Raw genomic sequence first — 25,916 nt, forward strand, 5'->3', positions numbered from 1 at the left:
GTTCCTTCACTACCATGCGCTCCAAGAAGCAGCACGATTTTCATTACTGCTTATTTTGGAGGCGCTAGAGAGCCATCTGCCAAAAACAGCCACATATTAACTTAGTTCTGATCCCTTCTTCCTCTCAGCCTGAATTATAATCCATTTTTATCTTCCAGTGACTGAATTTCATCGTACCTGAAAGATCCTGCAATGTCACGGTACATGATTTTACTTAAGATTTAATTCCACTAATTGTGCCCATTTATATAACTATAGCAATTAGTGTTCTAATAATGGTTATCAAATGAAGAGTATGAAATCTCAGTTTTTTTACAGTCATATCTTTTAAAATTTTGTGATAAGTAATGCTAAAAAGGTTACCTTGGTGGACCCCTTTTCTGGTATGCATGTCTGTGAAGGGGATCTAATTTTCCATTATTTTATCTGAATAATTTCGTTTCCTGTTCTTCTTCTATATTTAGAAAGTTTTACATTGGGAATAATTGCCATTGACAGATAACTATTTCACTGGATACCATCTTTATTCACACGCACTAGTTTTTACTCCTTAAAATAGTCACTTTGTAGTCAATGAGGTGACTTCTGGTATAAAGAGAGCAACTGCGTATAAGGAGGGGTATCAGAATCTGACCCTTGAAAATAGAAACATGATACACTGCTTTTCTTTCTTCTGTTTGTCCGAGTCTTATAATTTTATTTTTCAATAAATAAGATACATGACACAGCAGTTAGCTTTAAAGGCATCTAACAAGGCCACCGTGATTGGAAAATGTAAGAAACAGGTTATTAGAAAATTACAACATTGAACTGTGTAATGATTCACAGGCTAATCAGCACTGAGAATGTTCTGACCATTACATATTTCCATTCAAACTCCATGAGGAAAAAGGGTCTCCAAGGTTTAGCTGTTTAATTTGTTTTACTAGACTCATTGCAGCAATATAACTTTAATCACAGAAGCCCAATGGCACACATTATAGATCCTTTCCTCTTCCAGACACACTGCCGAGGACCAGGGATGCTGCCTGACATGGTGCGCTGGAGCAGGACAGAACCCCATCCTTCCAGCTAACAACCTGGGCTGTGGAGGGAAGGAGACAGGAGAGTGAGGAGTCAGGTGGGTGGTCATATGGAGAGGTCCCAGGGCCTCCTTTGGCTGGTGCCCTCTTTGTGTCCCTCCCCACTGGCTGCCTCAAAATTAAAGATTTCTCCCCCCGTAAAACAATGGCAAGTATTATTAGTCATATCTTACTAAAGTCAGGAGGCTCCTTACAGGTTACAGGCATGGTTATCATTAACTCTTCATGAATGATCTCTACAGGTATTAAGAAAAAAACTGGCAAGCATGGGCAAGCTTCCAAAAGTGCCTAAGGGCTTCTTTATACCTAGTTTGCAGCAAGCTGAGATATTGCATAATACCAATAGACCTCAGTTTTCTGCAGCTGGAATTGAACCTGGTTCTTGAACTGGAGTGCATGCACGATGCCCTTTCTGTGGGTGTGAGACGTGCCAGATTTTTTTACAAGGAAAATCATTGAAAACACAAATTAAGCACAGACACATATGTACAACTACTTTGTTTAATCAAACCTATGTATGAATGCAGTTAGATGCTAACTGTTAGCACGTCGGTTAGTTACAGTTTACTTCCACAGCAAAACTCTGCAACATCTCTGGGTAGTACTTGCATATTTTTGTATGCCTACTGTACTATTGTTTGTGATGAGTAACAACATAAGACTCTTTTACACATATTTAATATGCATTTAAAAGTGTATAAGCCTCCCCATCTCCATTTTTGATAAGGGGTGCAAGAACATAGTCTGAGAACCAATGGCTGCAGTAAACGTCTAAGAACCACTGCTCTAGAGCTTAGAGTATGAGCCGCTCTCACATAAGCTCAAGCCCCACAGCCTTGGCTAAAGCTAGAGAAGAGACTCATTCTTGCTGTTAAATGATTTCAGTGCCAATAGACGGGACTGTACACCACACCAGTGGTTTTCAACCAGTGTGCCATGGCACACTGGTATGCCCTGAGAACTGTCCAAGTGTGCCATGAAAATCTGTTGATTTCCCCTTGCTGTGGCTCTTTGCAGAGTCACCACAGGGTGAAGAGGGGATGAAATTGATTACCCCATACCATCTGGAGCTCAAACAGCAAGGCTGCCTAAGCCCCAGCTGGCACTGGGTTCATCAATTTGCCTCCTGTGATGGCTCTTTGCAGAGCCACCACGGACGGAAATATTGACCTTGCAGGAGCCTGATCATGCAGGGTGGCCTCTGAAATGCTGCTTCCCGGACCAAATAAGCTGGTGGGGAGTTTGCCCTCACTCCCTGCTGTGGCAAGGGGGAGGGAGGGCAGGATCCTGTTGGAGCTGGGGCATGGTTTAAATGCCACATCCTGGCTGCAATGGGTTGGTGGGGAGGGAAGCCTGCCTTCAGTGATTACTCATTTACTCAACATCCCTAGCATGGCATTGAGGACAATTTGAGAATGTGTCCATGCTCACTGTCTAACACGGTGTGGTCTCTGGTGGATTTGAAATGTTAATGCATTTGATCCTTGTTTAGCTCATTGCATGCGCTACTGTGTTGCAAACCTCTCCAGTAAGACTGTAACCATAGTAAATGTAAGTAAACGTGATGTTTCTGAGCAATCAATTCAGCTGAAAAAAGTGAGTGCGCCATGGAATTGTGTGTCTCATTGAAGTGTTCTGTGTTCCTGAAATGGTTGGGAACCTCTGCACCACACCCAGAACAACCACACACACCTGCTCTACACTAGCTATCTGTGTATATTCTGCTGCTCCACACTGTCCTGACAGGCCTTGCTGCTGTTCAGTTTATTCATATTTCGAAGTAGGATAGCTTCAAGCACATTGTGAATCGTTCCATGTGGAACAGCAAGGTCCACATGGACAATTAGGCTTTGTCTACATGACAGCCTAAACTCAAAATAACCTGTGTTGTTTCATTACACAAATTGTGCAGCTTATTTTGAGTCAATTTCTAAATAGGCCATTTTGGTATGTGGGGCTGCCTAAACTACTATTTAGGAGCATCCCTTATTCCTCCAGCAAGGAGGAGTGCAAAACAGAGTACCTGTTATTTCAAAAAATATTTCAGAATGACACGTATGGTGCATAGATGTACCCTGCAATAGTTCCTGCCGTGTAGACATAGCCTTAATATGGAGCAACGTAGAGCTAGGCATATTTTATTTACACCCCAGCTTTCTGAGAATGAAGTGCTTTCAGAGACAAGGCCCGTGTGACGTAAGAACCATAGTTCTCCTGCAAATCAAAATCCAGGATCAGGCCCCAAACTTTCTTTCTGGATTTGGCAAGTTTTCACATTGCCCTACATCAGTTTAATCCTTATCTTCTTAGATCGATTCTTTCCTAAACTATATCCACATACCAAATAGAAAGGAATAATGTTGTATCTCCCCCAGGACACCTTGACCCAAGGTTATCCATTCTCTCCCCATAGGTCCTAATCTTTATAGCTCCACCATTTGAGAAGTTAACAACTAATCTACTTATTGCAGGACTAAAAGTGAGGAGACGCATCTGTTTCTATAGGTCATGTTCACCATTCATATAAGAATCAATCAACACCTTACCTTCCTGAGATATTATGAAGAATTTGTACACTTAGTAAAATATACAGATGTAAAATTAACTTAGCAATGAATTGAACTTCCAACAGTGAATAAGAAGGCATGGCTTTTACTTCCACAGACTAAAACCAAGCTTGCTCAGTATCCTGACAGTTGAATAAGTGATCTGATTTTTACAATGTTAGGAATCTAATTTCATGTACTCTGTGGACTGGGACAAAACACACAAGGACAAATCCAAAAAGAACAAGAAGTCCTGTGGCACTTTATAGACTAACAGATGTTTTGGAGCATAAGTTTTTGTGGGCAAAGACCCGCTTCGTCAGATGCATCTGATGAAGCGGGTCTTTGCCCATGAAAGTTTATGCTCCAAAATATCTGTTAGTCTATAAGGTGCCACAGGGCTTCCTGTTGCTTTTGAAGATACAGACTAACATGGCTACCTCTCTGATAAAGATAAACCCAGTCCCTTTTCTGTGGCTGATGGAGCCTTTGTAGAAGTTGGGCATAAGGAGGAGCTTTGGGACAATCCAAGTTATGTCCATTTCTAATGGTCCCCACGGTGTCATGATGTTATGAGGGACCACCATGACACAAGCATGCTTAGACACAGCCTTTCCATGCTCCAAACACATCCCCTGCACCAGCCAGACATTCCGTGCACAAAAGGGGTAACCTCAGCCACTCAGGACACAGTGTCAGCAGGGCTACGCATCTGACCCACAGGCTATGGTTACATTAGTCAGTTTGCCAACAAAACCCTGGTTTGTCAACAAAATTTGTGAGCGTGCACACACAAAACGTGTTTTTTCAATAGGTTGTCTACATAACTCAGCACTTTTGCCAGCAGTGTTCTGCCTCTCAGCCCTGAGGCATAGTGCTGCTGTCGACAGATTCAGTCAACAAAAGAGCTTTGTGGACACTTTGGGGGGGGGGGCTTCTCTCGACAGACAGGGCATCCAGAACAAAGGGCAGCACCATCTGCTGTACTTAAGGGTGCCTGATTTGTCAAGATAGCAGCCAGGGAGTTTGGCCACTCTGCCGATAGAGCAGAGTGCTCTTCCGTCTGCTTTCCGTGTTGGGCACGCTCTGTTGACAGATGCTGTGTTGGGAAACCTCTTCTGACAGTGACCTCTGTTGACAGATCCCTGTAGTGTAACCATAACCACTTTAAACTTACTTTTTGATAGACTCATAAAGCATCAGCCCTCCCATCCTACATTAACCAGTCTTCCTCCTTCCCACATCATGGTAAAGACTCACTGAAAACTTTTACTACCCCAACCAAAACAATGCATAGTGAGGCACTTCATCCAACTATGGACAGAAATTAAAATAGCCTTTAATATAGAAACATTTTTCTACAACTTATGGGACAATCATAACACTCCAGAATCTCTTTGAGCAGCCACTTTTAAGGCTGAAAGCTGAATAGCATAATTACAGTCCACTATGTTCTTATAAAATCAATATGAGAAGTAAGTTAAGTACAGTTTTCAAGTATCATTGACAATTACAGCAATGCACTGGGTCCAGGCACTCTTCTTTTAATACTGTTTCCAATACTTATTTTTAACAAACAGGACCTTAACAAACCAGTTCATATCTATTATTTATATCACCTTGAGAGAAGCTGGGTTTTTCTCTAGCCAAACTCTAGAATCCTCTTTAGTCCTTACAGAACTGGGAGACTGCAACAGATCTTCTCAAGGGAAAACAGGAAAGAAACATAACAATTAACAAAAACACATACTGTCATCTAAATTTAGACCATTGTGCTGTTTTCTCACCCACAGGCTTTTATTTCTCACCTGTTAAATTACATTGTCTGGGAGCACAGCCAAGGAACAACTGCTGGCATTATAACCCTCAGTGAAGAAGCAACACTGAAGATATTTTGGGAATGTCCACCTAGCTCTTCCAGTTCTGGTGGGGAAAATATCTTATAAGCAACCAAAGAGATGACACCGATTAATTGGGAACCCAAACCCACTGTTTTGTCTTTGGGGAACAGATAAATTTAATAACTGTGAAGCTAGAATTAAGTAAGGATTAATCTGGATACTCCACACTCTGTGCAAGAAAGCATCTTGCCAGCACCTGGAAATCTGAAAACTTGCCAAAACAAACACTTTCTCCAAAGTCACCTGCTGTTTCTTGATGGAAGAGAGGAGTTACATGCCAGGTAACAAGGGCTGTATTCAATATTCTACAATATGAAATTAATTCTCTAAATGCAATGGAGAAAATTGGGACAACTGAAATAGCTGTAATTACATACTGCTGTAAAGTAAAACAAAAAGGCCTAATGGCATACAAGGACCTTATGTGGGGTTTAAAAGGCCCCTCACTGCAGGATACCATCCCCATAGAGGAGTTCTCCAGCCAGCACAGAAACAGCATCATGGCTCTTCCCTGCCTTCACTCCATCTCCCAGCCAACAAGTCGGTGACTGCTTCACTGTGTTCTGGCTCTTCAGTGAGGGCACAATGGCCCTTACAGAACTGATGCCAGTAACAAAAAATCCACTCTATAGCTTTGAGGATGGTCTATGGTTTTAAATTGTTTAGGGATGCTCAGAAGGTTAGTGTAACCCTTTCCCCCAAGCCTCCTGCAAGTGGCTTTTGCGCATTTATTTTAAATGCCATTTTACATGAAAAGTTTGCTAATAAATGTTGAACAATTGAGAGCTTAAAATGCAAAGACTTAAATGAGTTCAAACTGAAATTAGGGTTAAATTCATCTTAATTCAACCCTCCTTAAAATATTGTTTCTCTTTACATCAATATTTGGCAAAGAAGATGCTGAACTAGCCATACAATTTTACTTATATTACTGCATTTGTAGCTTGTCTCTTTGGAGAATTAGCATGTGGCAAGCATGGGAGAGTACATATAGAACACTCTAGCTTACAGCAGTTGCTCAAAGGGCATTGCCAAATCTCTAGCATACACTTGCAGGGCTCACCCTGACAGTTAGTGCACCGCAGGCGAAAGGATTGTTGATTTCAACCCCAGCTCATCAGGCAATAGCCATGCGTTTCAGCGAGTTTTTTCAAACACAGGCCTGAGCAAATTAAGCACTCAGCGCTCAACGTGAGCTGAGCCCCTAACTTGTTAGGGACTTGATCCATTCAGTAGCAAAGCTCCCACTGAACTCAGACTTACCAAACCACAGCCTTAGTCCCCTTTGGAAGTCTCCAGTTTTGTATACTCACCATGCTGTGTTCATGTGTAATGCACATGCTGCATCTAAACTTCTGCTGGGAAAAGGAATCCTTTTCCACTCAGAACAGTGGTTAAAATCTCACACAAGGTGTATTTACAAAGCATACAATGCATAACCTGGGAAGCAGGCATTGGTTAGGAAACTATGGAAAATGTGTTTGTCTTTTCTCATGTATTATTTTAAATGTAGAAAGCTGTGTGATTGTGTGCTACCATACTGCGGCCATCAACCTATTTTCTTTTTCTTGAAGTTTCCCAGGCTGCTTCCAAAAGGCTTTCAGTTGTGTGTGAGGAAAGGAGAAGCCTGTGATATCTGAAGTCTGATGTTTTTCTTATCAGTCTGAGTAAAACAGCTCTTGCTTATAATTCCACTGAGAATGATGTTGTTTCATTTTTAAACACAGTTTTAGATATGCACTTGCAAACCACTCTAGATCAAGGAACTTACATACCCACATGCCTTGTAAAGATTGTATTGCTGAAGATAAATACTCAAGAATGTCATAAACAATTTTCTGGTATAACATTAAATATATTGTAAGAATCTTGGGACAAGTCTTGGATGTATTAAAGATAACCAGAGTTTCCTAGTTTTGTCATAGACTTCACTGAAGTCAGGATGTTTCCCTACTTGACTTGTTTTACTGCAATATAGCGAGAAACTTTAGGTCTTCTGCTCTTATAACCAAGCGCCAAGAGACCTTAAGAGCTAGCTCAAGCTCCCCACCTCCAGTTTAAGGGTCTCACACAAAAGACAGCTCTCTACCCCTCACCTCCATGTCATGCTGTAAGGATAAAAAAGGAAGAATGTTGCCTCTTGAATCATCAGCACCATGTATTATCCCTATAACCCTCTGAGTTAAGTGAAGGCTTCTGGAGACTAGGCCCAGCAGTTTAACTTGTGAGAGTGGATGAGATCACCACCCGAAGTAGTAAGCTACATTAGCAACGTTTGTGAAGCCTGGCTTGACTAGAAAAGCATTCTCTGCATAGTTTAGAGGGATGAATATTTTTTCAAGGGTTTGTAAAGTCAGTGAATGTCACACCTCAGGGGATATTTTTTTCTCTTCTGAAGAATTGTGGAGCTGGAACACCCTTCCTCTCTTTGTGTGTGTGTGTGCGCGCGCGCACGCGCACGTGCACACTAAAAAACTTACCTGGTTGTGCCCAGGGACAATGCACCTGGGGCAGGAGGCAGAGGGCTGTGCCTCATCCATATGGTGGTACGCTTTCTCCTTCCACATCTTGTGGGGCCTTGTACCCTGCCCCCTCAGGCTTCTGTCCCCTCTACTATCCAGAGGGGGCCCTTCTCTCCCCCATACTCATCTTGCATGGGCCTTTTCTCCCCCAACATCCAATGAAGCTCTCCCTGCCACCACCCTCCCATCCAGCAGGGGCCTTTTCTGCCCCAGCATGTCTGTTGAAGACTTTTCTCCCTACCAGCCATCTGGCAGAACTTTCTGCCTCCTTCCCACCCTGCACCCCCTATGCCAGTGCTGCAGCCAATGGCTGGGGGGGCACTTACCCAGTCCAGTGGACAGCAAAATAGAGAGCCCCATCCCCAGCTGGCCACTCTTTTGGTGGTGTGGCAGCCCCCAAAGGTCACTCTGCTGTACAGACATCCCCAGTGTTTGCTGCCCTCAGTGGCCTGTCTGCAGTATAGTTCTGCTTCCTATTTGCTCCCTCCCTTTCCATGTTGTGGAAAGCCATCAGATTCCAGGCATATCCCCCTTTCCTGGCACAATGAAATCCTGACCTTGCTTTAAATTAGGATAAGAGGAATCCACATACCACATTTGGTGATCCTAGGTCTTACAGTTTAGGAGGCATGCTTGAAGAAATGGACTCAAAGACTCTAGATAGATAGTGCCTTTTTTGTTAAAAAAAAAAAAAAAAAAAAAAAAAAAAAAAGAGGGGGGGAGCCGATGCTCACTCGATTCAGCAAAGCAGTTAAGCACATGCTTGTTAGAGCTGAACAAAGAGAGGTCATTCCATTTTGCAGAAGGTTTCAATATTATGAAATATGGTTTCATTCTAATTCTGAATGAAAGCCGAATCTTCTGAGTCCAGTGCACCTTGATGAGCCCCAAGGTTCCTGACTCAAAAGACAGTCCATCTATTCTCAAGCCACAGACTTTTGGAGGCTTAGGATTCCCAACTCCAAGGCAATCTGTCTGGTGGGCTGCTCCAGAACTGCAGATCTTGGGATACTAGACCCAAAGCAGTCCACCTCACCATCTGCCTACAAGTCAAGAACCTTGGAATTCCTGACATCTGAGTGACACTGAGGAAGCTGATGTAAGTCTTCTGTAGAGGGCTGAATTTCATGTCAATAGTTATATTTCACAGTCTGTTTAGTTGAAATAGCATAATTTTATTTGAAAGTTACTAAAAAAAGTTCTCTTTGTAAGTTTTATTTAAATCAGGACACTTCCTAAGGGAAAGAAATTCAGATAAGAAAAAAAAAGATACTACACAGGAATATGCATGTGGTGACATTTCAGTTTAATTAGGAGGACCACTGTACAAATATTTGTTAATACCAAAACAAGTTTGATTCCAAACTGCTGCTAGCAGTGAAGTTAAAGTGAGGTGCACTGACAATGCACAGGCTCACTGTACCTGAAGCCAGGCTATTTTGTACTATGACTAAAAAGGGGAAACTCGTATTTATGCAGAGGGGCAGCAAAGGTCTATGCAAAAGTATCATCTGAGCCTTCCAGAGAGATGGAGTGGTACTGGTGGCTGCACACTGGCCTGGTATTCAGAAGAACTGGGTCCTCTTCCTAACTCTGCTACTCATTTGGGCCTTGTCTACACAGACCTCCACTACTGAGCTAAATTTACTTCACTTCATTTATGCCAGTAGCATAGCTGAAGCACAGATGCGCCTACTGTGGTGTCTTGCACGTGGTAAGACCGGCGCAAGCTGATCTCCTGTCAGCATCAGCTATTCGTATCCTGATGGAGTTATCAGCATTGATGAGAGAGAGTGCTTGGAGATTAATATATCACATCTAAGCAAACGCGCTAAACCAATGGCCGGCTGATCGATTGTTGCAGCATCAAGCCCCCTCGTGTAGTGGAGACAAGCCCTTGGTTGAGTGACCATGGGCTGGTCACCTTTGTGCTACAACTTCTGCTGCCGTGAAATGGTGTTCTTTTCCTTGTAAAGCCCTTTGAGAGCTGTGGACAATGAGTACCATACCAAGGAATATTTACTTATTTTTAATTGAGATGTAACTGGTGCAAAGACCATCCTGACTGGGGTGAATTTCACCCAGTTAAAACAACTGCATTTACAGGTACCTGAGTCAGAATCTCCTGTTCTAGTGACAGGATTAACAAGCAACCAGTTGTGGAAGGGATGGAAAGGCAAAAGGAATTAGAATTCAGTCCTTAGACTGGCATTATAAAATCATCTTTACCAACACATACCACACAGGCATCCCTCCGCCTCAGCTGTGACTCTCAGCTCTGTAGTATCTGACCACCTCACAGTTGTCAATGTATTTATCCTCACAATGCCTAATGAGATAGGGCAGTGTTACTATCTCCCTTCTGCAGACAGGGAACTGAGCCACAAAGAGACTCACCAACGGTCACCAGGAGAGGATGTGCTGAAGTAGGGAATTTAACATGAGCGCTAATGTTCCTCTCAATAATCCTGCCTCTCCAACCAGAGCCTCGCCAATACCTCACTCAATTCTAGAGTCCAAACATGGTGAACTACAAGGATGTGCCATATACCAGTACACAGTAACTCTTGGCAAATTCCAATTTTTGAAGATGATCACATATTATACAAAGCAATAGCTATTCTGGTAGTCACTCAGCTGCCTTCGAAAGCTTAGGCATGACTTCATTCTCTAGAATGAGGCCAAATATTCATCCTGACCCTTTCTGATCTGTGTGTGAAACTGCAACACCTTTGGGGATAAGATATACAATTAGATCAATAAACTGAGTTATCTGCAAGACTCTGAAGTCTCTGCAGTGAAATGATTTCATGTGAAACAAATTTTTTATATTCCACATCCTTAGATACCTTTACACATGGATGGATTTTCTTTGCTATCTCAACAGTCACTAAGAGGCAGCCAGAATGTTCAGTGAAGAAAGTGAGTTATTTTATAGCTCCAAAATATTTTGTACTACAGGAGGAAAGAAAAAGCAGAAATTTTAATGCATCATGTCAGAATAAGTAGTTGCTTTGTAAATGGTGAATTCTCTTCAACTTAGTCTTTAAACCGTGATGTGAAGCCTTCAGTCACTCAGCCAGAGGTTAGAGTGGGTGAGGTGCTGTGGGCTGTAACATGCAGGAGATCCAATTAGATGTTCACAGTGATCCCTTATGACCTTAAAGTCTATGAATCTATGAGATAATGGTCATATGCACCATCAATAGTGGTGGCAAAGAAGGATCACAGAATCATATAATCATAGAACAATAGAGCTGGAAGAGACCCAAGAAGCCATCAAGTTCAGCCCCCTGTCCAAGGCAGGACCAAACCTCATCAGATAAGCCCAGCCAGGGCTTTGTCAAGCCGAGACCTAAACACCTCCAGGGATGGAGACTCCACTACATCCCTGGGTAGACCATTCCAATGCTTCACCACCCTCCTAGTGAAAAAGTTTTTCCTAATGTTCAACCTGGACCTTCCCAACCGCAACTTGAGACCATTGTTCCGTGTTCTGCCATCCATGACCACTGTGAACAGCCTCTCTCCAGCCTCTTTGCAACCCCCCTTCAGTAAGCTGAAGGCTGGTATCAAGTCCCCCCTCAGTATTCTTTTCTGCAGGCTAAACAGTCACAGTTCCCTCAACCTTTTTTCAAAAGTCATATGCTCCAGCCCCCTAATTATTTTGGTCGCCCTCTGCTGGACCCTCTCCAGTGTGTCCACATCTTTCCTATAATTGGGGGCCCAGAACTGGACACAGTACTCCAGATGCAGCCTCACCAAAGCCAAATAAAGAGGAATCATCACTTCTCTGGATCTACAGGCAACACTCCTCTTGATGCAACCTAATATGCCATAAGCGTTCTTGGCTGCAATGGCACACTGTTGACTCATGTCCAGCTTCTTTTCCATTACAACTCCCAGGTCCTTTTCTGCAGAACCACTACTGAGCCAGTCGGACCTCAGCCTGTAACAATGCTTGGGACTCTGCACTTGTCCTTATTGAACCTCATCAGATTTCTTGTGGCCCATTCTTCCAATTTGTGTAAGTCGGTCTGGAACTATCTCTACCCTCCAGCATATCTACCTCTCCCCCTAGCTTAGTATCATCTGCAAACTTGCTGAGGGTGCAATCCAACCCCTCATCCAGGTCATTGATAAATATGTTGAACAGAACTGGACCCAGAACTGAACGTTGGGGCACTACACTAGAAACTGATCACCATCCTGACATCGAGCTGTTGATCACTACCCGCTGGGCCCGACCTTCTAGCCAGCTTTCTATCTATCTTACCGTCCATTTATCCAATCCACACTCCTTAACTTGCTGACAAGAATATTGTGGAAGACCATATCAAAAGCTTTGCTAAAGTCAAGATAAATCACATCCATTGATTTTCCCCTATCCACAGAGCCAGTTATCTCATTGTAGAAACTAATCAGATTGATCAGGCATGACTTGCCCTTCATGAATCCATGCTGACTATTCCTGATCACTTTCCCCTCCTCCAAGTGCCTCAAAATGACTTCCTTGAGGAGCCCCTCCATGATTTTTCCAGGGACTGATGTAAAACTGACCGGCCTATAGTTCCCTGGATCATCCTTCTTCCTTTTTTTAAAGATGGGCACTATATTCGCCTTTTTCCAATCATCCAGGATCTCTCCTGATCTCCACGACTTTTCAAAGATAATGGCCAAGGGCTTGTCAAAGACATATGCCAACTCCTTCAGAACCCTCAGATGAATTAGGTCTGGGCCCATTGATTTATGTACATTTAGCTTTTCTAGATAGCTCCTAACCTGTTCTTTCCCCAGCAAAGGCTGTCCACTCTCATCCCACAGTGCATGCATCACTCATTGCATTAGTCTGGGAGCTGTCCTTGTCTGTGAAGACAAAGGCAAATAAAGCATTAAGTACTTCAGCTTTCCCTACATCATCTGTCACTGGGTTACCTCCCACATCCAGTAGGGCCCCCCCACCCCCCAATCACCTTCTTCTTGGTTACATGGCTGAAGAAACTTTTCTTGCTATCCTTCACATTCCTCGTGAGTCACAATTCCAGTTGCGCTGTCGTCTTCCTGATAACTGCCCTACATTCTCGAGCTATACATTTATATCCCTCTCTAGATATCTGTCCAAGTTTCCACTTTTTGTAAGTTCCCTTTCGTGCCTAAGTTTTCCAAGGATTTCCCCATTAAGCCAGTCTGGTCTCCTACCATATTTACCTCTCTTGCTGTGCATTGGGACAGTTTCTTTCTGTGCCTTCCATAGGGCTTCCTTAAAACACTGCCAGTTTTCGTGGACTTCTTTTCCCTTCATGGTAGCATCCCAGGGGATTCTGCCCATCAGGTTCCTGAAGGAGTCAAAGTCTGCTTTTCTGAAGTTCAGGGTGTGTAATTTACTGCACTCTTTCCTTCCTTTGGTCAGGATCTTGAAGTCTAACATCTCATGATCACTGCTTCCCAGGTTGTCCCCCACCTTTACCTTCCCTATAAGTTCCTCCCTGTTTGTAAGCAGCAGGTCAAGCTGTGCACGCCCTCTGGTCGGGTCCTTCAGCTTTTGTACTAAGAAAAGATCCCCAACATTCTCCAAAAACTTCCTGGACTGTTTGTGTACCACCATATTGGTTTCCCAACAGATGTCATGGTAATTAAAGTCCCCCATGATAATGAGAGCCTGCAACCTGGAAACTTCTCTCAGTTGTCCAAAAAATGTCTTATCTTCCTCATCATCCTGGTTGTGAAGACAGCAGAATGTGAAGACTACTCAAGAGGCATTTCTTCTGCTCTGGGTCAAGGAAAGCCCTGCCTGTTTAGGAAAAGCCAGACACTACTCCACCCTGCACCTTCCCTTAGGACACTTGTTGGTGAAAATGGTGATACACCAGAGACCTCATTCACCAGAGACCCCTGGAGCTTTTGGAAAGTAATCAGACACCTTTTGGTTTGCATGCACCTGCTGTCTTTCAGTCTGATGACACCTATCTTGGGGGACTTATACATCCCAACAGGATGGATTTATCTGTAGGATATCATAGCAATTGCCCACAGTTTGAGGGACATCTGCATTGTATGATAGATATGGTCCTTGATTAAAGCTGATGACACTGTTTCATGATGAAGGCTAAGAAGTGTCAGTTGTTACAAGAAAAGCTAGGATAGCTTTGGCATATAGTGCTTACCCAAGGCATTGTAATAGTGTCAAGCAAGATACAGGAGGTGGGGAATTGGAAGATACTTTCTAACAGGAAGAAAGTGCTGCAGTTTCTTAGATTCACTGGCTATCACAAGAGCTATATCAAAGGATATTCCAAATCTGTTTCCCCATTGTTCAGGTTAACTGCTGGTCAACCTCAAAGCAGAAGCAGAAGTCAGAGGGCTCCCACTAAGACACCAGTTTTCATCTGGACAATATAATGTGATCAGGCTGAAGATGTAGCTGATAACTGCACCAGTGTTGGGATATGCTGATTACAATAGACCCTCAACTTACGTGAGGGTTGTGTTCTCGCAACCTCCATGTAAGTCAAATTTCCCATGCAATGAGGTAGAGCCAGAAAACTGACCAGGGCACCAGACAAGGCAATAGAGGCCAGGGAGAAGAAAGAAAGACAGAACATAAGAGCAGCCATACTGGGTCAGCCCAAAGGTCCATCTAGCCCAACATCCTATCTTCTGACAGTGGTCCATGCCAGAACAGGTAATCATTGAATGATCCCTCTCCTGTCATCCATTTCCAGCCTCTGACAAACAGACCCTAGGTACACCATTCCTAACCATCCAAGTTAATGAATATTGATGGCCCTAGCCTCCATGAATGTATCTAGCTGTTTTTAGGACCCTGATAAAGTCCTGGTCTTCACAACATCCTCAGGCAAAGAATTCCAAAGGTTGACTGTGCGTTGTATGAAGAAAAACATCCTTTTGTTTGTTTTAGATCTGCTACCTATTCATTTCATTTGGCGATCTCTGGTTCTTGTGTTATGAGAACAAATAAATAACTTTTCCTTATTCATTATACCCATACCTGTCTTGATTTTATAATATACCCACCCAAAGACCAGAGACTATTTATCTAAGTGATCCCTCAAGGGGGTTGCAACTTCAGATCCAGCCTTCCAAATCTGGGAGAAGGACACAATGCTAACATACTTTCTCTGGAACTACCCAATGCTGACTGATGAACAGGAAAGGGCTTACACACACAGAAGCTACTACGGCCCTGCCATTATCTAACCTATCCAGGCTACACCCAGGAGAGACGCAAATGGATGTGTTACATCTGCAGAGTGAGCATCCAGGGCCAAGCTTGGTATTTCACATGTTGTGCACCCAGACTTGTTGTTTCACTGTCACCTGAAAGCTCAGCAGTAGAACCAAAATTTTCACCTGAAAATGCCATTTTGTCAAAATTAGAATAGAATATTTAGACTTCGTGTTTCAAAATCACTTTTCATTTCATTTTTAACATTGTGTAGCATATTTTTAAAAAAAAAAGTCATAATCAGAATGAAGCTTTCAGTTTTATGGAAACAAAACATTTTGATCAACCCAGAGCAGTTGGGTTGATTTTTGTTGTTCCACTTTGAAAGAGAAAGAAAAATAGAAATTATGGAGTTTCCTGCAAAACTGAGAATCTGGCTCCACAAAGTTCGACCCAGCAGTTATTCTTATTTGTGTTATTGTAGCACTGAGAGCCGCAGCCACGGACCCCACTGTGCTAAGTGCTGTACAAACACAGAACAAAAGGGGAGTTCCTGCACAAGGAGTTTACAATTCAAGTATAAAACCATGGACGACGTGAATACAGACATCTGAGGGAGGACATGAAAACAATTTAACAATACTGGTTCATGACAGGCAGCACCCCAGTACACTAATAGTCAAGTTTGTCATAGGCATTACAGAAGAGGAGTATTGTGAGAAAGGATTTGAAGGTAGTAATGAGGCAGCTTTGTGCTTGTTTTGCCATTCCCAAGTGTTTAGGACAAAGCACTTTGTTAGGAAATTTAACAAGTGAGCAGTGGAGACTGGCACCATGGTCCGATAGGAGGAGACCATTGACAATTCACAAGTGAATGAGGGGTCTGAGGTGGGGGTGGGGCTTGACTGTGAAAGTTTTTCCTATGAAGATAGGCATCATATTTTTGATACAGTAGAGAAGTGGGAGATGATGGACAGATTCAAGCAGAGGAGTGGCAATGTCAAAGCAAGGAAGTAGGCAAATGATCTTTGCAGCAGCATTCTGAGTGGGCATAGGAGTGGGGCAAGGCTGTTTGCAAGGTCAGAGAGTGGGATGCTGAAGTAATTGAAATGCCTGATTGTGAGAGCTTGTTTGACAGTGTTACTGTGTGGAAGACAAGACAGACCAGCAATCACTGGGGGGCCCATGTGTGGGCTGAAAGTATTGCAGTTCCCATGTCCTTTTACATCCAAATGAGGGAGCCTCCCAACTCCGCAGTCTCATGAGTAAAATCAAGGCTATGTTTGGGTTTTAATGCACCCACCTTCCATCCTGGATCAGATTTGGAAGTAGTTGCCTTCATGATGGTGTCAGTGCTTCCATAAGGTAATGGGCTTACAGCTTACCTCAGAACCTCTGGTGGAAACCTGCTGGCATACATGTAGATTTAATCAAAATCAGACCCACTACATAGCATGGCTTGTAACTTCTGCATCTAATTCAACATTCAAACATTTGGCATATCTGACTTTTCACTCATAGGTCAATGTTCATAATCAGTCCGCACCTCTTCCACTCCTCATTTAATATCTGTGGGAGTTTCTCTAGCTTCTTCTCATCTTCCTCAATGATAACTATATCATCTGCAAACCTCAAGTTGTTAATTCTTTTCCCATGCACAGATATCCCTTCTACCTCTTCCTTGATCTTGTCCATAACTTTCCCTACATGCGTGATGAAGATCACTTCATGATATTGGATCTCCTTGTCTCATACCTCTATTTGTTCTAAACCAAGTTGCCAACTCCCCCCACGTTCTCACTGCTACCACCATATTGTCACTGATATCCTTCAACAACTGTATCAGTCTCATATCCACTCCGTATGACTCCAACACCACCCAAGTCACTTTCTGATCTATACTGTCACATGCTTTCTGAGAATGGATGAACCAAGTGTAGATGTTCTTGTCCTCTCATCGAGCTTTCTCCACTGTTAGCCTTAGTGCCAATATCTGCCGTATGGTACTTCTACCTTTCTTGAACCGTGCTTGATTGTCCACTAGATGTTCTTCTATCTGTGATCTTAGTCTCTCCATCAGTACCAGCAGCAGCACCTTGCCTTGGTGACTCATTAGGGCAATTGTTCTGCAGTTCTTGCATTCCAATATACTTCCCTTCTTGTGAATTGTCGCTAGCATGGATCTTGTCCATTCCTTAGGTGCCTTCCCTTCTTTCCACACTATAGCCGCGTCTACACATGCACGCTACTTCGAAGTAGCAGCACCAACTTCGAAATAGCGCCCGTCACGGCTACATGTGTTGGGCGCTATTTCGAAGTTAACATTGACGTTAGGCAGCGAGACGTCAAAGCCGCTAACCCCATGAGGGGGTGGGAATAGCGCCCTACTTCGACGTTCAACATCGAAGTAGGGAACGTGTAGTCGTTCCGCGTCCCGCAACATCGAAATTGCGGCATCCTCCATGGCGGGCCATCAGCTGAGGGGTTGAGAGATGCTCTCTCCAGCCCCTGAGCTCAATGGTGGCCGCGTGGAGTGGCCCCTTAAAGCTCCCCGCCCCCTGCCTTCCTGTGCAGGAAGCTGAGAGAGCATGCAGGCAGCAGCAGTAACACGCGGCTAGCCTGCACGCTCTTCTGCAGCCAGAAAAAAAACCCAGCGCTGCGATGGCTGCCCCCCAGCCACCCCAGTGTCCCCAGGGGATCCCCCCCCAAGGGGAGCCAGGGCTCACAGCCCGGGAACCAGGCGGGGAAGCGGCAGCGGGGACCCTCCTGGACGGAGGCCGAGCTTCGGGACCTGCTGGGGCTCTGGAGTGAGGAGGAGGTGCTCCAGGTAATGGGGAGCAAGAGGCGGAATGCGGATGCGTTCACTCGGCTGGCCGAGGGCCTGGCCGCCCAGGGTCACCCTGCCCGGACTCCGGATCATGTACACAGTAAAGTGAAGGAGCTGCGGCAGGGTTACGCCCGGGCCCGGGATGTTGCTGGCTGATCTGGGGCCGCCCCCATCACTTGCCCCTTTTACAGGGAGCTCAGGGCGATCCTGGGCCCCCGGCACACCTCCTCCCCTCCAGCCACTCTTGATACCTCGGCCGAGGAGCCCAGCAGGCCCCGGAGGCGGAGTCTGCCCCGGAGGCAAGCCCCACACCCCGGAGACCCCCCCAGGAGCCCACCCCCGGGGCACTGGAGGAGGAGGAGGAGGAGAGGGACTCCTCCTCCAGTGACACCGGCCTCCAGATAATGATACCGTCCTGGAGCTCCAGCCGGGCGTCCGCCCCCCGGGTGTCCCCCGACCGTGGAAGTGGACTGCCAGGTATGTACCCGCCCCCCCGGTGCACACCCCTGGGGTTGAGGGGCGGGGGTAATAGATATGGCCAGGGCCCTCCACATGCCCAGATGACCATGGCCCCAAGGACAGCAGTGGCATGTCCCTCACAGGAGTGCATCAGCCCCTGCCCCCCCCAGTATGACAGTGCCATGCCCCATCCACGGGGATGGGGGGAGCAGAACCGCTAGGGTCCCCCGGGGGGAGGGGGTGGGACACCCGGCAGCAGCAGCAGCAGCAGCATGTGATGGAGTGGGGGGAGTGCAAATGCGAGACTCAGGCTAGATATGAGAAACAAGCTGAATAGCTCCCAGTGGCTAAGGATGATCCTGGGGCTACACCTGGCAGGTTACACCTCTGCCCTGAACAAACAGGAGGGAGGAGCCGAGCTGGGTTTGAATCGGGGGTGGCAGTTAGAGGCTAGGGGAAGGGAGAGCTGGAAGGCAGCCAGCTTGAGGAGGGGGAAAGCTACACCCCAGGGTGCACCCCTCGGGGTCTTCTCCCCAGGACGGGTTGGAAGGACCGTCTCTGACTGCTGTACTGTCGCTTCTGGGAGAAACTGGGCATCTGTTGCCTAATAAACCTCCTGTCATACCTGCTGAGTTGAGAGTCACTCCTGCCAGTGGACGGGGTGCAGTGCAGGGGGACCCCTGAACCCCATCACAGCAGCATCTCCCAGGGACGGGGATGGGGAACCTGCAGCAGAGGGGTGGGGGGACAAGGGCCACGGCTCGGGGCCCACACTAACGGCTGACCCCACTCTTCTTCCCCCCGCTTCCTGTGTTCCACAGCTGCACCATCGGAAGGACTGGAGAGCGCTGGTGAGGCGTCAGTGGTCCCGGAAAGCCCTCCGGGGCCATCACTCCAGGCCAGCCCCTCGGCGGAGCAACGACCGGCCCCACGGCGGGGAAGACGGCAGACGCAGCACCACCAGCCGCAGGCGACGGACCCCCAGCTGCTGGCACTGCACCGTTGGCAGCTGGAGGTCGCCGAGCAGTGGCTGTGGGTGGAGGAACGCCGCCTCCACCTGCAGGAGCGGGTGCTGGCCTGGCGCCAGGAGGCATGGGGGCCCTACATGCGGACCCTCAACCGCATCGTGGACTCCCTGGCCCCCCAGGCCGAGCCAGCTGCCGCAGCGCCTGCCCTGCCTGCTCCACCCGCTGCTCCACCCACTGCGCCGTCCGCCGTCGCACCGCCACCTGCCACCAAGGGCCATTCCGCCAAGGGGGATCTGGGGCCAGCTGACACTCGCCGGCCGTATCTCCCGGTCCGCCCAGCCCCCCAGCCAGCCCCGGCCAGGGCTGTGGCCGAGGCAGGGATCCCGGCCGCCCACCCCCAGCGCTGGACTGTAGGGGCCTGGGGCCCAGGACGTGGCCCCCCTCCCCTTTGTATATATTCCCCCAAGTTTTAAGTTAGTTTTTTGCTGCAAATAATAGTTTGTATATTTGACCCCTGTTTTACAATGCTGATCCTTACCCCCCCATGTAAATAGTTCTCCCCTTCCTTGTCTTCCCCTTTCATGTTATCCCTATTTTTATAAAACATATACATATATAAGTTAGAACTTCCCTGTACATAGTTAGTCGTTGATAGTAATAGTAAGAGTTCTGAAGATGTTTGATTTGACAAACAACTGTCTGCTTTTATTTTTACAAGAAAAGTGGGGGGGGTGCTCTTGGGTGCTCTGTGGTGTGGGCGTAGGGGCAGGGAGTGTTGTGGAGGATAGGGGGCGTGCAGTGGGGGGCCTGCCAGCGTTCACCCCGCGGCCTCATCCAACTGGGCCCGCAGGGCCTCCCGGACCCGGGTCCCTTCGGGGTCCACCTGGCGACTGGGGGCAGCGGGTGGCTGCACATCGGCCCTGCCGGCCTCCCCAGCCCAGCCCTGAAAGAAGGCCTCCCCCTTGCTCTCCACCAGGTTGTGTAGGGCGCTGCATGCACCCACAATCTGGGGGATGTTGGTGGGGCCCGCACCAAGGCGGGTGAGGAGACACCTCCAGCACCCTTTAAGGCAGCCAAATGTGCGCTCCACCACCTGGCGCGCGTGGTTCAGGCGCTGGTTGAAGCGCTCCTGGCTGGCAGACAGATGGCTCATGTACGGGTGCATGAGCCAGGGCCGGAGGGGGTATGCCGCATCTGCGATGACGCAGAGGGGCATGGTGGTGCTCCCACAGGGATCTCCCGCTGGGGGATGTAGGTCCCCGCCTCCAGCTGGCAGCACAGGCCCGAGTTCCGGAATACCCGGGCGTCGTGGGTGCTGCCAGGCCAGCCCACATAAATGTCCAGGAAACGGCTGTCCACCAAGGCCTGGAGGACCACTGAGTGGTAGCCCTTCCTGTTTATGTAGCATCCTCCACTGTGTTGTGGGGCACGGATGGGGATGTGGGTCCCATCCAGAGCCCCGAAGCAATTGGGGAAGCCCAGGGTGGCAAAGGCCGCGATAGCGGCATCCGGGTCACCAAGCCTCACGAGCCTGTGGAGGAGCAGAGCGTTGATGGCGCGGATGACCTGCAGGGGAAGTACATGGGAGAGCACCAATGAGGGGTGTGCAGGGTGTGTGTGGCCCTCCACTGCCAGGGCCCCCCTCCCCTCCCCTCCCCTCCCCTCCCCTGCCAGGGCTGCCTCCCCCTCCCCCCGTGGGTCCTCCTACCTCCATGAGGACAGCCCCGATGGTGGCCTTGCCGAAGCCAAACTGCTGCCCCATGGATCGGTAGCTGTCTGGAGTGGCCAGCTTCCAGACAGCGATGCCCACCCGTTTCTCCACGCTGAGGGCACACCGCATGGCGGTGTCCTGGTGCCTGAGTGCAGGGGTGAGTCACTGGCATAGCTCCAGAAATGTCTGCCGGGTCATGCGAAAGTTCTGGAGCCAGCGGTCGTCGTCCCATTCTCCGAGCACCAGCTGCTCCCACCAGTCGGTGCTGGTGGGGTAGCTCCACAGCCAGCGGCGTGTGCGGCGGGGGGGGCGGCGGGGTGCTGCAGGGTTGGGGGTTGAGTCCTCCTGCCCTGCGGGCAGCTCCTCCTCTGTGGCAAGGAGGTGCTCAGCTGCCTCCTGCATGGCATTGAGGAGGGCGAGCACTGCTCTTGCAGGGGCAGCTGGGTGGACCTCTGGCTGCTGCTGCTGCTGCTGGGGGTCCATGACTGCGTCACTCGAGGTGTGTGTGCCTATGGCTCTGCAAACCGCGTGCTGTGCAGGCTGCGTGTGTCTGGGAGGGGCCCTTTAAGGGAGTGGCTAGCTGTTGCCCCAGAAGCGCTAGTCCGCCCTGTGACCCTGTCTGCAGCTGTTCCTGGCACCCTTATTTTGATGTGTGCTACTTTGGCGTGTAGAAGTTCCCTCGCAGTGCCTATTTCGATGTGGTACTGCGCAACGTCGATGTCGAACGTCAACGTTGCCAGCCCTGGAGGACGTGTAGATGTTATTCATCGAAATAGCCTATTTCGATGTCTCTACATTGAAATAAGCTACTTCGATGTAACGCTCACGTGTAGACATAGCTAATATTACATAGTCAGTGTATTTCCTGAATCATACTTTCTCTGCCGTATTTGATCACCTCTCCCATGACCTTATCACTTCCAGGGCTCTTGTTGTTCTTTAGTTGTTTCACTGCTCTTTCTACTTCCTCCTTTGAAACATCAGTCTTGCTCTCGATGCTCAGTGGAGATATCTCTTTGATCAGTCTCTCTGAGACACTCGGGTCCAAGTGTGCTTTGTATAGATCAGTGCAGTATCTCATCCATCACTGCACAATCTTCTCCTTGTCCATAAGCGTCTCTTTGTCCAAACAGTTCAGAGTTGGAATGTTTATCTGAATGTGTGGAGGGCCTCCCCAGGTTTCACAGCCATGTGCAAACACAAAGCCCTCCTCTACCTCCCTCTGGTATTGTCTTTGCCAGAAGGAGGAGAATTAATGATGCTGCCCCAGTTTTGGCACCTTTGGATGGGCTGCTTTTTCTTCTGGTATCTTTTCCTCCCACAGCAGCAAGGTAGAGAGCAGTGTCAGTGGTTGCCATCAATTAATTTTTCTTTTGGAGAATGAGTCTCAGAGAGCTCATAAACTACTCAGAAAAAGTAGGTCAGCATAATTTCTGATTTTAGTGGAATTGCACCTATTGAAAACTGGGTTGAAGTTGGGTCCATTAATTAAAAATGGGACTGGTCCCAGAAGAACAAAATCTCTCTCTTAAAAATGTAAACATGGTGATAGATACACCAAGTGCTTGTAACCTCTGGGTCCTCCCTTGTTCTGCAGCCTAATCTCATGACCAGAAGTCTTCAATTGGTTTTATTATAATCACAAAGCAAGAAGTTCATGTCCTCAGTCTGATTTATACTGAACTATAGGCAGTATATCTGGTGTGCCGACATTTTAGGCATAAATCTAGCAAACGTACAAATTGTAATATCTGAGTCCACGAGTCTAGTGCCTTTATATAGACAAGTAAACTCCGTCGGCAGCTTAGAAAATTTATTTCTTGGCAGTAGCCAGTTTTGAGATAGAAGGAATGTTCTTTGTAAAACCCTTGTTCTTAAGCATCTTTGCATGTCTTAATTCTCGACTACTTTTACCTTCTCTAGTCAGTAATTGCTTTTAAGTTGCAGGGTTTTTTTTTTTAACCTGTGAAAGAATAAGTGGAAATTATCAGAGCCAAGAGCTCTGAGACATCAACAAAGTTAAACAACAATCAAGGCAGCATTTTATCTTGCACTTACATTTTACAGCTGAACTAATTATCTCAACCTAGATCCTGGCACAACTCACCAGTATAATAGGGAGGATGTTTTAATGAAAAACCTACATCTTTAAATAGTAACTGTGCTTTGAGTCATTTCACATTGAACGATCACAGGATCAATACTGCAGCACACACCCGTGTACTGTAGTATTGTGAACATCTTGCTGACTGGCATTCAGATTTCCATTTAATTGTACACTTATTTAAGATTCTGCTGCACCTGCAGTAGAGCAAATGAAATCTGCTAGGCATTTTGTATGTTTATGAACAAAGAACACTTCAGATACTTGTGAGATAAGTGGTGTAGTCCATAAATCAGCAGCTGAAGATATCAGGTGAAAAATCCCTGATTCCTCAGGAGGGCAGCCCTGAAGATGTTCAACACTGAATTTTCCTGCAATGCAGTATACCCACTGAGGCTGGACAATGAACCACATTAGTAATGAGAGAGAGACAAGAGAATTTTCCCCAACTTGTAATTCTTTTGATTGTTGTGGGGATGAGAGTTGCCACAGGGAAAAATGTGAAAATCAGGTGTTGCAATAGACTGTTTCATACATCTTTGACAAACATACACAACAGATCTGTTTATGACAAGTGTAGGGTTAATTTCCACTCTGGTGGCTATTTAGATATTGGTGAACGCCAGTGGTATCTCTGGAATGTTGTCTTTCAAACCACTGTAGTTGAGGCATTCAAACTTCTGTGATATAACCTCTCAGTGCCCCAACGGACTTTATATATATGTACAGAAGTCTGGAGAGAAAACCAACAGAGCTTCAGGGAATCCTCAGCAAATATGTATAAAATAAATAATTTACTTTGAGTTCCCACACTTTCTAATCTATTCACCATTTAGGCTTTTATTGATAAGAATAAAAGGCTGTTTTGCTGATGCAGTAGCAATGCAAAGTAAAATTACTGTACAGAAGCAGAAATATTCTATTTTCCTCAAGCAGCAAAATTGGTCTACTCTGGGGTTTAAAACAGGTGTTACCATTGGTTTTCAGGAGTAAGATTTTCAAGATTTTCAGCTAGGCTGGGCTTGCAGAATATGCATACCTGTGAGAGTACATGTATACATGCATTTATTCCCCTCCTTGTTTGCAGACCGTGAGAGTTTGAGGTCACAAATGCACATTTGGTGAGTTTGCCTGTGTGCATATCTACGTGCATAAATTTGGCACCTGTTTTTGAATCCTTTGTGCTGCAGCACATGTCATGGCAGAGGATGTAACACACTTTGCAACAGGGTTATATGCAATGCCCAGCAGCATAGCAGGTCTCAGGCCAACCCCCATGGAGCACCACCTAACCCTGCCTCATACCCAGCTCTGCTCTAATCTCACCAGCAGCTGCCTGCTCCACTGGTAGCCTTGGTGCAGTTCCGCTCACAGTTAGGGGAGCTGGAACAATTTGTATAGTGGTGATGCTGAGAGCAACTGAACCAAACTGTAACCCCTGTATATGATGGAATCCACTTCAAGGCAGGGGGTGCTGCAGGACCCCTAGTTCTAGCACCTCTGTTCTGAGTCCCAGCCCAATGCTAGCTTCAGCTCCTGGCTATTGCTCCATTCTGAGCCCTGGGGCCAAGGCTGGGAGTGGGAACAAGAGCTGAGCCACATCTGGGTGGGGACCCGGCTGCCAGCTCCCAGTGCACCCCAGCTATAGCTCCACTCCTGTCCCCAGCCCCAGCTGAAGCCCCAGTCTTGGTCCCCTTCCCCTGCCTGCATCCTCCCCTCCCCATCTGAAGCTGCATCCCCGCTCTCAGCCCCAGTTCTGGGGAGGGGGAAAGGTGTGAATAGGGTTAATGGGGGTGCAGCACTCAAAAATTTGGGGACTGCTGCCATAGATAGACATTCGGTACCACTAGTTCTTGGACAACCAAGATTGAAACCTTCTCTTCTGCTTGCTCAGGAGGGGCTGCCGTGTGGACTGACACAGGGGTCCCCTATAAGCCTTTGGCTTTTCACTGTTCAAGGCCTACATTTTTGCAAAGTTTGAACAGCATCCAAATCAGCTATAGTTATAGGTGGGCCTGGTGACAAGGGCTATAAAGGGTTAAAAGCCAATGTCTCACTGCAGTCAGACCCACACTGCTTCTCAACCAGGAGGGGTGGGATTAAGAGGGTCAGGTGATAACCTAAATGGACACCTGGGCCTCATAAAAGGCTGAGGAAGCTTAGGCCATGAGAAAGAAAAGAAGATCAGAACCAACCAGAGGCAGACACTCCCTTTGGGGGAGGTGCACCGAGGAGCCGAGGGTGCAGAGATTGCTCGGGCAGCACCAGAGCAATGGCAGCGGGGCAGGCACTTGCCTTGGTCTGGGTGATAATAGGCATGGTCTGGGCAGCAGCATGGTGTCCCTGTTCCTCTGCTCCTTTCCCCTGCCCCTGCCCCCACCCACAGGCTCCCCACCCTGGGTCCTACTCTCAGGCAATGGGCAGCACCTGTCCTGCAAACGATATATCCCTCTCCTGTCCCCAGAGTACCACAGCTATGACCAGCTGCCCCTTCTCCACCCAGCCTCAATCCTGCTCCCATATCCAGGCACCCCTTCTGCCTGGGCTGGAGGAGGAGCTGGGTCCAGGCCTGCTGACAGAGACGGGCAAAGGGGGTCATGTTCCCCAGGG

General features: G+C 47.0%; 1 long non-coding RNA gene across 1 annotated transcript in view; it reads right to left on the reverse strand.

Annotated features, from left to right (window-relative positions):
* Positions 1 to 673: 673 nt before the first annotated feature.
* Positions 674 to 25,916, reverse strand: part of LOC142004073 (uncharacterized) — a 38,124-nt gene continuing 12,881 nt past the window's right edge. Inside the window, exons 2-3 of the long non-coding RNA XR_012642924.1 lie at positions 16,541 to 16,643; positions 674 to 1,084 (exon numbers count right to left, since the gene is read on the reverse strand). This is a non-coding gene — a long non-coding RNA (uncharacterized LOC142004073). The remainder of the gene's footprint in view (positions 1,085 to 16,540; positions 16,644 to 25,916) is intronic.

Source organism: Carettochelys insculpta, chromosome 1 (genome assembly GCF_033958435.1).
Source record: "Carettochelys insculpta isolate YL-2023 chromosome 1, ASM3395843v1, whole genome shotgun sequence".
Classification (NCBI taxonomy): domain Eukaryota; kingdom Metazoa; phylum Chordata; order Testudines; family Carettochelyidae; genus Carettochelys; species Carettochelys insculpta.